General features: G+C 47.3%; 1 protein-coding gene across 1 annotated transcript in view; it reads right to left on the bottom strand.

Annotated features, from left to right (window-relative positions):
* LRP1B (LDL receptor related protein 1B) overlaps positions 1-12386 on the bottom strand; it is a 3669685-nt gene that overhangs the window by 1662072 nt on the left and 1995227 nt on the right. The gene's annotated exons all lie outside the window — the stretch shown is intronic.

The raw sequence follows: 12386 nt of genomic DNA on the forward strand, positions 1-12386 counted from the left end.
CAGGTCTGCCTGTCACATGGCATAGGTGTGAATGCACACATGTGCATGCACACCGGAATCGGTATTTTACCATCAAATTGGATTTGATGGTAAAATATCGATTCGGTAAGGCTCCTGGGACTCTAGAGTCCCACCTACAAATGGGTGGCTCAGATTCGGTAAATTTACAGATTCGGTAATATTCTCGATTCGGTAAAATAATGCCCCCTACATGCCTATCACCTATTTACCGATCGGTAACGGCCGAAAATACAGATTTTCGGCCGTTACCGACTGACCTACATCGGGCCCAAAGTTCTTTCTTTCCATTCTTTAACCCATGTGGGTTTAACTATGTTCTTAAGGTACGGTAATTCAAAGACAAAAGTGTACTTTCTGGTTTCGAAATTACTTTAATGTACATTAAAATCACCCAAGGCTTCCGTACCTGTTGTAAGAATGCCTAACTGATAGGAATCCTTATGTAGCCCTATTCAAATTATACACTGATGGTTAGCTGTAGTATAACATTTAAAATTGCTAATGCAACCATGTGGTCACTTTTCTTTTCTTCTTTTCGTGGCTTGTGCTTTCAATAAAAAATATTGAAAGATATAAAGAATTAACCATCAACCGTCACATCAACATGACAAGTTCGGTTTTGTTGGTAATACAAATAGGACCGGTTACCTTATGAGACCAAGATGTGAGAATAAGATGTAACATAAGAATGTATGTTTTCATTGAACAGGACCGAATGCATAGGGAACACAGAGCAGGTGATGATTAAGCAGTTAATTAATAGAACTTTACCATAAGGTACAACGGGGATCAATAGAACTGATAAATCAAAGATCATTCGTGAGATCATGCATAGATTGTTTAAAAAACAGGAAGCACTATACTGGCAGAGGGTAATCTCCTGATACCCCTTAGCCAGCCTAGCTAGTCTTCCAATTGCTTTTTTTAAAAAGGCAGAGAAACTTTTCCAAAAGTTTTAAAACGTACAGCTATTTAAGTCCTGAAATAATAATGCCGGGAATGCAGTTGTACAAACATGGACGAATCTACTTTGGAGGAGACGTTCTTGGCCTCATTAAACACGCGGGAAAACTATTTGCACATTCGTACTTTTAATGAAGTCAAAACAGGCAGCTGCTGAATTTTTCATCAGCAAACGCAAGGGATGTGGGGGCTCCATCACTTGTAATAACATTCTTGTCGTTATTGTCCTAAGTTTGCCTAAAAACGATCTTTGTGTCACATTCAGAAGTTTGGATTTGATCTCTGACGTATGCCCTGTTCAAAAAAGCCAACATGAAAAGTTTAGCACTTAAATACCAGAAGGAAATGGCTTTCAGAGTCAGCAGTAAAACAACTGAGTGAGCTCGGGCCAGATGTCAAATCTTTAACCTGAGGATCCCTCCACAGCAGGGGTACTTGAAGCACTCACTTTCCTTAATAGATAGAATTGGATTATTTACAAATGGATGTTGCAAGTCAATCTGTTTTTTCGAAATGATGCTCACGCACGTTTTCTGCTTTGGTGTAGCCACATCCACTTGTTTCTGGTGTAAATTCGCCGCATAAAACACGGTACATGCTTATAAATTCACGTAGTAGCCAACTACATCACCTGAAACATCATGCAGGTTGAAAATCCGAATTTTCGAGATCGCCTTACATCAATATAGCAAACACACAAACAGTACTTCCAACAGTAATAAAGTGAAAAAACAACACAAGGAAAATCCCACGCCAATTTAGAAGGTGTATATTTTAATGAGAAAATCAAGACTGAAACAGATAAAAATCGAATAAGTAGACCTGTATATATCAAATGTACAGATTTCAGGGAAAATAGTGCCAAAAAGCACCAAACGCCAACTTTTATTATCTCGTTGCGCTTTACCTGGACAAAGTCTCAAGTACAACCTGATCGGTGCACAGCTTGGGATGGCGACGGTGACCCATAGGTCGAATGAATATTGCACCTTAATCCTGGCTGTGAAGAGATGTGGAGTTACACATTGAGGATGCGTTGCACAGCAGACACGATCCAAGGTTTGGGAGAGGAGATGCATGTCACAGTGGTGGTTCCGGGGAGCTACGAAGTGTGATATGATGTGCTTGCATGCAGATGCGTTGTACCACTGCAGTTCCAACAGTCTGCTTTGTACGAGGCAATGCCGTTGTGTAGAGATCCATCAGGCAGTGTCGGTTTTGATGGGTTTGCGGTGGGCGATGCACAGTCCTGGCATTGGAGGAAGTCTTTGCAGCAGAGGCAATGAGTTGGTTCAGAGGGTGATGCGTTGAGCAGCAAAGGCGATACCCCAGTTCTGTCAAAGATGTGCTGCGACACAGAGGTGCATCAGTTTTACTGAATCCCAAGATGGGGCTGGCAGAGCACTTTCATGCCCACTTCCAAGGGCCCAAGACTATTGTGGTACCACTTAGGACAGCAGGGCTCACAGATGACAGATGACAGAGTCCAGGTGCTGAGGTCAAGGTTGTTGGAAACCTGCTCCGTCCCTGAGGCTTTAATCAGGAGGCGAGCCAACTAGTCCTTGGAGTCACTCTGGGATCCTGGATTTAGAGTTGCAGGTCAGGTCTTTCTCACCCTGGTAAGAAGGCAGCAGGTCAACACAGCTGAACAGGCATGACAGCACAGCAAGGCAGCAGACATTCTGGGCATCAGTGCAGCAGAGTGGCAGTCCTTTCAGCAGCAAAGCAGGCCTAGGTCCTGGCAGAGTCCCTAGGTCCACAGGTGCCAGAGACCTGGCAGAGTAGACAATTCAGAATTGTACTGAATTGTATTGAAAAATTCAGTTTAAGGGTCCAATATTAATACCTGGTGCCCACTTTGAAGTAGAGGAAGTTTCCAGAGGTTTTCACCCCCTGAGGTGTCAGACATCCCAGTTCTCCCTGCCCTGCCACCAGCATGTCTGGGGTCGAAAAAGACTAGTGGCAAACCCTTTGTGAGAGTTCTCAAGCAGAGGCTTTGCGATGTGCAAGTTTTAGGTACTTATACCTTCATACCATGTTCGTATGGGGAAGAGAGAAAGATTCTGTATATGTTTTGGGGAATCACAGGATACTGCCTCTCTATTCCTTTCATTCCTCTCTGAGGTATCCTGCTACCCTTAAGGCTTTGTTCAGACTTGTTAATCCAGAAGAGAGAACAACCTAAAAGAGTTGCTTGTAGACCCTCACACACCCTATTGGTGTCATGCTTCGTCCGTGGGGCTCACCCTGTTCTCTATAATCCAGGGTGGGCTCAACCATCTTCCAGAGAGCTATTTCATTATTATTACTAGCTGGGTGTAAAAATTAAAAATACCTAAAAGACACTCTGGTATATACACACGCACCTGCACACCCACACAGACACACATATATGTGTGTTTCCTTATGGGCCGTTGCTACCATCCCCACCCTAGCTTTTTGTTGAAATGTTTCAGCATTATGAGCTGTCTCTTAAAAGGACCCGGGCTTACATCGAAACTGACCCTATATAAATGCCCTGTACTAAAAATGCTTATATTTTATGTCATTTTCATCCCAGTCGAAGGACACACATATAACATAAAACATTTGCATCAGCACTACTCCTTTATTTCAGTTGCAACAGTATGCAGATCAATCTAATACAATGTAGCACAGTTGTTTAACCCTTTCGCTGCTGATGACGAGCTCAGCTCGTCATCACCCACGGGTGTCGTGTGCTGATGACGAGCTGAGCTCGTCATGAAAACAGCAAAATGGCAATTTGCAGCACAGGGCAAAAATCCCCGCAGCAGCCATGTGGTTAACATAATGCACAGACTCCATTAAATGTGACGTCTTTATTCATAATCTTTGTTTTAAAAATATATATGAATATTTATTTGAGTGTAGCATAACCTAAGATATATATCCAAGTAGGCCTACTTCTCTGTCTCAACATTTTTCTGCAGTGTTAATGCTTGTTGCCATCTGATGCAATGCAATGAGGTTGATTGAGATGCGACCCTACTGTCACACTCTGTATGTTTAAAAAGTGGGGGAGAACAAGTTTGGTAGGTGACAGCGGAGATAACAAGTGTGGTAGGGGACATCATCTTTCCCTCACTAACTCAGAGTGGCCCATCCTGCCAAAATCTATCCTCTCTTTGTCTTATTGTCTGTGAGCAATACACAAGGACCAAATGAACAGGATGCAGGCACCAAATGGTTGGAACAGTAAAATGTAATTTTTCAAAATTGTGATTAAAACCTCGGCTTGACCATTACAAAGAGCTTTCAAATACAATTCTACAGACACCAAACACAACCTGTCTTTCTGCTCTGAATTGGAAGTCTTCACTTATTACATGTAATAAGGTAACCCAATGTAGGCCTTGTGGTAGTAAAAAATGAATTTAGAAGTTGTTCACCACCAGGACATGGTAAACTTGAAAGTACACATCCTACCTTTTAGATACACTGCATCCTGAGATGTTCAGGACCTACCCTATGGGTGACTTATATGTATTTAAAAGAAAGGGTTGGGTTTGACTAAAGGGTTATCTTACCAGGTTTAAATGGCAGTTTAAGGGGCGTGGCCAAGATGGCGGGGTGAGCGGACGCTTCTTCCCGCAGCTCCTCCGGCCCGACTAGGCCCGAGCCCTTTTTCGTTAGCTTCTCTCCCCCCGCTGAAGCTCAGCGGCTGAGAGACGGGCGGCGGAGATCTTGGGGCACGCATTGATGCTACTTTGGCCCCGATCGCTCTGGTGGAAGCACGTTAAAAGACCGATTGCAGGACGGCGGAGCGCCTTGGAGGCGAAGCAGGTCGGGGCGCTGTCCGGATGCCTCGGCTGGAGACTGGTGCTGATGTCTAGCGATCTGGATTGAAGCTCGCCCCGGTGCTCGACGGGGATCGCCAGAGGGATAACGGCTGTGTGCCTTCACTGCGCGAGGACCCTGCCGTGTGATGGTGTTGGTGCTTAGACTTGCGGTGGTGGCCTCTCATGTGGTGCGGCCCCCGGCCCAGTGGCCAGTTGGCGACATGCTTAGGATCGGAGCCAGATCTACTGTTTCTCCTCTCTAGCCGGATGGCCCTTGTTAGAACTTTCCTCCATACGCCTGGCTTCTGGAGTGGCCCTGGTGGCATCGCCGGGCCTGGACGATCTACCCGGCCCCGCCCAACCGCCATCTTGTCTTCGCAGCGACGGTGACGAGGCCTCCTTCAGTGTCGCTTGAGGTCGTCTCCTGCACCTCTGCTTTTGCACAGCTCTCCCTTCCTGCGGGACGCACCAGCCGGGGTTCCCCTAGCAGGGGTCCCTGTTGGAATCTCGACTGAGCACTGAACAGCTCTCTGTGACTAGACTGGCCCGCCATTTTGTCATCTGTGGCGCAGATCCCCTATCTGGCCGGAGGTTCCTTCTTGAGGGCCTCTGCCGAACGTGGGAAACTCATCGAGGGCCGAGCCTGCTGGAGGTGGCCGACGCCAGTGCTCCTGCTTCAGTTGAGGGCGACAGAGTACGGGACACGAATGTCCGGGAAAGCAGGATCGAGCAAGGGGGATCGCACCCTCCCGGACAAGCTTAGCAGAGCCCAGCAACAGCGGGACAGGGCGCACCCATCTCCGGGCTCTTCCCGGGCCGCTGCGGACCCGACCGGGGGCGAGCCCCCCGTCACGAGGTCCTTCATGGAGGAACTGTTCAGCTCGCTTAAAGCAGACTTCCAGACGCTGAAGCAGGAGGTGGCCAGTGAAGTACGCGAGGTCCGCAGGGAGGTGGAGGGCCTCGGTGAGCGAATGGAGACGGTGGAGGCGGCGGCCCAGCACCGGGACGAAGAGATTGCCCATTTGCAACAGGACGTTCTCCGTCTCAGGGAGCAACATGTGGAACTCCAAGCCCATAACGAGGACCTGGAGAACAGGTTGAGGCGGAACAATATACGGGTACGGGGTGTACCGTCTGCAGATGAGGGGACAGACCCGGTGGGCTATTTGCAGGACTTGTTCCGGGAGATTCTGGGAGAGGTCGCGGACTTTCCGATCCGCATCGACAGGGCCCACAGAGTCGGCCGTCAGCGACAGTCGGCGCCACCTCCGCCGGACATCTTGGCCTACCTCCCTGACTTTCCGATGAAGGAGCGCATCATGTCCGAGGCCCGCAGGAAACAACCATTGATGTTCCGAGAGCGACCTGTGGCACTGTATCAGGACCTGTCTGCCATCACATTGCAGAAGCGCAGGTCCTTTAAGATTGCGACTGATTTCCTGCGCGAGCAAGAGACACTGTACTCCTGGGGGCATCCTTTTCGTTTGATATTCCGGTGGAACGGGGTGCTGCACCAGCTGCGCTCCTTGCAGGATGTTTGCGGCGTCTTGGGGCTCACGGCTACTGAGGAGGATGGAGCAACACCGACCTGGAGGCGCTCAGATAGAGGAGGACGGCGGCGGTCGACGAGAAGGAGATCGGCGGCGAGCGCTGGGCGGCCTGACTCGCCCACCATCAGAGCGGACATGGCCAGTGCCCTGAGAGAAGCGGCCAGGGACTCGGCCGCCTCGAACGGTGTGGCCTTGACGGCCTAGTCTCACTCCGGGGGGAGATGGACACAGCTTCTTCGGTGCCAGGTTCGGGGGTCGGAGGGAGGGTCGGGGGGGAGCGGGGGAAGCGAGTGGCCGGACGTCCACTTTTGGTACTTTCTGCAGACTTGTCCGTTTTGGGACTTGACTGGGACAATGGGTTGTTTGCGTTTGAGTTGGACTTTGGCTAGTTGCCATTGGTTCATTTGGGGTGGGGTTGGGAGTTGTTCAGGGGTTGGGAAGGTACCGTCCGATGTTTCCTGTGCTCACCCTTGGTCCCATTTTGCCTGTCCTGCGCTGCTGCCCTGCGCCCCTCCCCCTCCGGTTGCCTGCCCGCGACATAGCGTCTCCGGACTCTGGGAGATATGTCGTCCCTGAAGGTGGTGACCCTTAATGTTAAGGGTCTGAATAACCCTGTAAAGCGTAGGGCGATTTTGTCTCTACTGGAGGGGACACAAGCTGATATATGCCTCCTGCAAGAAACCCACTTGCTGTCCCGTGCTTGCCATAGAATGCGCTCTGCCAGGTTTCCCACCCAGTTTTTCTCCTCTGCTGCGTCCAAGACTGCGGGGTGGCTATTCTGCTAGCGAGCTCCTTCAAGGGGGAGGTGTTGTATAAATTTGCTGAACAGAAGGGGAGGCTTTTGGCATACCGCCTCCGCCTGGGGGGCACATCGTTTACTATTGGCTCCTTATATAGCCCGAATGACCATCAAGAACGCTTTTTAGATTCGGTGCTGGTGGATGTCACTGCCTCTCCTGATCGTCATGTTATCCTAGGGGGTGATTTGAATATAGTCTTCGATTCTGCATTAGATAGGTCAGCGCAGCGATTCCCGCAGACTGGGAAACTTTCACAGGCCGGGAAGGCCCGAATCACCGACATGGATTTGCATGACCTTTGGCGCACCCTCCACCCTACAGATAGGGATTACTCCTATTATTCGCATGCGCACCGGACCTACGCACGGTTGGACTACTTTTTGGTTAGTGGACCGATGCGTTCCGCTGCCACGGCGGCGGACATTGGGGTCCTGACACTGTCTGATCATGCGCCGGTCGTGGGCACGTTTGCGTGGCCGGCGACCTCCCCCTCTCGGGGGGTGTGGCGCCTTAGGGACACCCTTCTGCACAAGAAAACAGTTGTAAAACATATTGAGGAGGCCATACGGGACTACCAGGTACACAATAGTAACTCAGACACCTCATTGGCGACACAGTGGGCAGCGCTGAAGGTGGTTCTCAGGGGGGAATTCATCTCCATCTCCTCGGCAGAAAACAGGGAGCGGCAGCGGAAGAGGGAGGAGCTAACTTCCCAGGTCCGGGAGCTCGAACATGTCCACCGCCGTACGGGTGCTCCGAGGGTTTGGCGGCAGTTGAAGGCTGCCAGGAAGCTCCTGTCGGCTCTGGACATGGATCGGACGGAATAGGCAGCGTTACGTCTGAAACATGCATTTTACACAGGGGGGGATAGGTGTGGCAAACTCTTGGCACACAGGCTCCGTGTTGCGCAACAGCGTAACGTAGTGAAGAAACTCCTGGGTACGGACGGGGTGGCTGTCTCGGGTGATGCGGCGGTGGCGGAAACCTTTTGTGGTTTCTATGAGGCGCTGTACACCGGGGAGCCCTCCTCGCCGCGGGAAGCCGTGGAATATCTGGAATCTGTGACCCTTCCGGCGCTGGATCCCGCTCAGGCGGAATATCTTGAGCGCGATATCCATGTTGAGGAGGTGATTTCCGCGATAGCCAGACTTAAGCACGGGAAAGCCCCGGGCCCGGGCGGTTACCCGTCCCTGTTTTATAAAACCTTTTGCCCGGTTGTGGCCCCTATCCTCACCCGGCTGTTTAACTCTTTCTCCGAATCGGGAGCCATCCCACCGGATCTCCTGAGAGCGACGGTTTCAGTGATCCCGAAGCCTGGGAAGGATCGGGCCTTATGTGGCTCATATAGGCCCATCTCGCTCCTGAATGTCGACCTCAAGTTGTACACGGGGATTCTGGCGTCCAGGCTGGCCCTGCACCTCCCGGGTCTGGTTGAGGCCGACCAGGCTGGCTTTGTGCCCGGCAGACAAACTGTCGACAATACTAAGGGAGTGACGCACATTTTGGAGAAGGCGGTGGATGCCGAGAAAGCTTTCGACAGGGTTCACTGGCCTTACCTCGAGCAGGTCCTTAAGAAACTGGGCATCGGTGATAAATTCTGCACGATGATTTTCAATTGTTACAGGTACCCTTCAGCGACGGTGAGGGTCAATGGGTGCAGCTCCCGTAGTTTTGCAATCAAGCGCGGCACGAGGCAGGGGTGCCCTCTCTCCCCACTCCTCTTTGCTCTTTACATGGAGCCGTTCGCCCAGAGGATCCGCTAAAACCCGGATGCAATCGGGTAGGGTTACTAGCGGTGCATTGGACGGGGGGGTGGGGGGGAGTTGGGGTGTTTGGGGGGGGGTTTCTAGGGGATGGTGGGTTGGGTTCTTTGCGTTATTGCTCATTATTCTTTTATGCTCAGACTGATGGTGTTGACTATGCTCAGACTGGAGGTATTGCTTCTATTTAGCTTTTTTCATTTGCTGTTGCTTCCTTTTCCACAGCGGACTAGTCCACCGTCGCACTCGCATTGTATGCTCATTTCCTTCGCTTTGATGCATGTAACCCTAACCTCTTGTTCCCTCTCCCTATGTTTTTGTCTTAATAAAATGCTTTAAACCTAAATGGCAGTTTAAAACTGTGCACACAGGCTGCAATGGCAGGCCTGAGCCATGTTTATGGACTACTTAAGCAGGTGGGACAATAAATACTGCAATGGTACTGCGTCTATGAAAAATACATTAAGAAGGATCAATTTACTTATTTTTTATAAATAGTTCACTCTTTGTGAAATGTAAATATATGTCTCTAAGCATAGGATTTTGAACTGGAAAGGGATCCTTTCATTACGAAAAATATGCTGGACAACTTACACCCGTCTTTGCAGTATAATGCAAAGGCGCATGACTGGTTTAGGCAGACTGATTGTTCACCAACAAAAGAGACAAGAGGAACAGCACACCATATTTAGTAAATTGGCATCTGTGTTGTGGCATACTTTAGTATATGTGCCAATGGCCAGATGTATGAAACATTCTTGCAATCGCAAACGGGCGATTCAAAATTCAGGCTGGTTGCTATCACAAAATCCTTTTTTTATGTACAAACACAAAATTAGAATTCAGAACCTTGTTACCGATTTGCAGTTTGTGTTTGTGACTCAATTCCAATTCGATATTTGGAAGGGGCGTGCTTGGGGCATCCCATCCAAATACCAAATCAGAATGTCACATATCAATGTTTTGCAACCGGAATCCAGTCGAAAGACATTAATACCTTACCAACTATAAAAGTGTATTGGTAATGCATTCTCATACTGGAAGGTCCCTAAAGGACCTCTTCTCCCTTGGAAATGTTACAAAGATGTTTTTTAAGTAGGCAGTGGTTCCATGAACCACTGTCTACTGTAAAAAAGTGTCACATTTCGTTTTAAAATGCATCTTTTTTCCTTTAAAGAAAACAGGTTGTGTTTAAAAAAATAATTACTTTATTTAAAAGCAATCACAGACATACCGGTCTGCTAATCCCAGCAAGCTATCATTCCTAAAATGGCTATGATTCCTAATCAGCCGAAAATTGTGACCTATCTCAATAATTTTTGGGAGGTAGATTGATTTGCGACCCTCTAGGAATCAGTAATTTGCGAACCCACCTATTAATACATAGTTTGGTTCACAAAGTAGCACTCTGGTTTGCAAAACTAATGGTCACAAATTGTGACTAGTATTTTGTGAACAGAGTTTAGTATATCTTCCCTTAATCTCCATCAATAATGTACATGCTCCGACCCGTGCAATTCAAATAAAAATTGCCAAGACGTCTTTTTAAGCACCATTACCGGTACAAGGAAGCTGTTACTCTCTTCATTGTAAACAAACCCATGTGTACACAAAGGCTCCCTCCAGGAGCTGTTTCTTGGACAGTATGCTCCCATGTAAAAGTTCAAACTCTGCAGGGGGCCTCCATCATGTTAGGTTACACCACTGACTGAATTGGCACTGTGATCCTTGTTTCTTATAAATAATTGTAGATTCCAATCATTCTTAAAGTGTGCTGCATTTAAACGTTTCAAATTTCCTTTAAGGGAATGTGCTAACTCGAACTCTGAAATTGACTACCGTAATTGAGGAGGTTAAACAAATGAGCCAATTACTGAGGTTTTTATTTTCAAATGAACTTTATGAACACCAGAGTCAATTAGTGAGTGTTTATTAATTTCATAATTGAATCAAAGATGCGGCAGCCATTGCTTACTAAATGAGCGTTTCAAAGTATTATTCCCTTGATTGATTAATCTGTTCCGGAGATCTACAAATTGTTAGTTGAAGCCTGGTGCTGGCATTACATACTTTGTAACAGGGTTGAGGTTGATACTGATCACAAATAAGCATGTAATTCATTTTCCTCAAATTAAAATATTATTACCAATATGCCCTTCATTCTCTCTATTAAAAAAGAAAATCATACCAGCTATGTCACAAACTATTAATACCCTTCCTACGGAACACTTGAGTGATGAGGACTGTTTTTCAGGAATGACTACGAACATAATGTTTACAAAATCCAATATCAAAAAGATCACAGTTTAAATCAACTCTGACTTAATTTAAAAACGTGTTGGGTACTTCAAAATGAAATCATTGGGTATTGCAGGTTCCTTTGGAGTTTTTGGCTTCTGTTTTGCAGATATGCTTTACATTTTACAGATTAGTGTCTTTATCTGCATGGTTGTAAAGCAATACAGCTTGAATAACAGGCACAGCGTTGTAAAAGAGTTTCTAAGATTTCCATAAGGGGAACTTAATAGAACATTGTTTCTGCTAGAGAATTCTAAGGTGAACAATGGGGGGAAAAAGTAACTACCAGATACATATATATCTGATTTGAAGGGAATTTTTATTTAACAGACAGGAACAAAAGAATCATAGAAACAATGTTAAGGAATATCTAACTGATAAGGTTCACTAGATTGCGATTATTTTGTTAACCTATACACTGTATGCATTTCCGAAAGTGAAAACTGCAAGTCACATTAAAAAAACTATCTTTGTAGGCTTTGGATTTCTAAAATCTCTTTTGGAATTAGGTGTTTCTAAATTCAAAAATGTATGCCATCTGGCAGCATTTTGTTGACATCACTTGTGTCCAGCACAATGTGTAGCATGACAATCCTTGTGTCAGAACCCCACTCAGAGGTGGCGTGACTTGAATCACCACAAGATAGCCGCGTCTGGTTGAGGATCCGCTGGGTCAATGGAGCCTCGAAGCATTGATGGAGCTGTTTTCCCTGGTGGCTGCAATCACACTGTGAAGCACTGTATGGAGCGAGCGCGGGGGCACAGGTAGCGGTTATTTTTTTAAAGATTAAACCACTCTTTGACCTGTTTTTCCCACACCGCTCTCTCCTCTCAGGTACCATTGCCTCTACTGCAATGCGCCGCTCCTTTTCATCGGTCCGCTGGGGCTGCCAGCTACGTGGCTTTTGCGACGCCGCTGAAGTTTTATTGCAGTGTCTTTTCGCTCAGCTGAATGTATTGCCTGAAATACTTGTTTTAATGTGTTTTGCAAAAGGATGCCTGAAACATTTATATATTAAATGACTTTGTGCTCTTCTGGATGATTTTTGAAGCACTCTTCACCGTCATTTAAGTGGAAGTCACCACATGAATACACAAGCTTGTGTCAAGTGGTAATACTGTTGATTGATTCTTTCCACTCTTCTGGACTGAATTCCTCTATTTTGGACTACAACTCTCTGGCTTGTTTTTCAC

This window comes from Lissotriton vulgaris, chromosome 2_1, assembly GCF_964263255.1.
Source record: "Lissotriton vulgaris chromosome 2_1, aLisVul1.2, whole genome shotgun sequence".
Lineage (NCBI taxonomy): Eukaryota > Metazoa > Chordata > Amphibia > Caudata > Salamandridae > Lissotriton > Lissotriton vulgaris.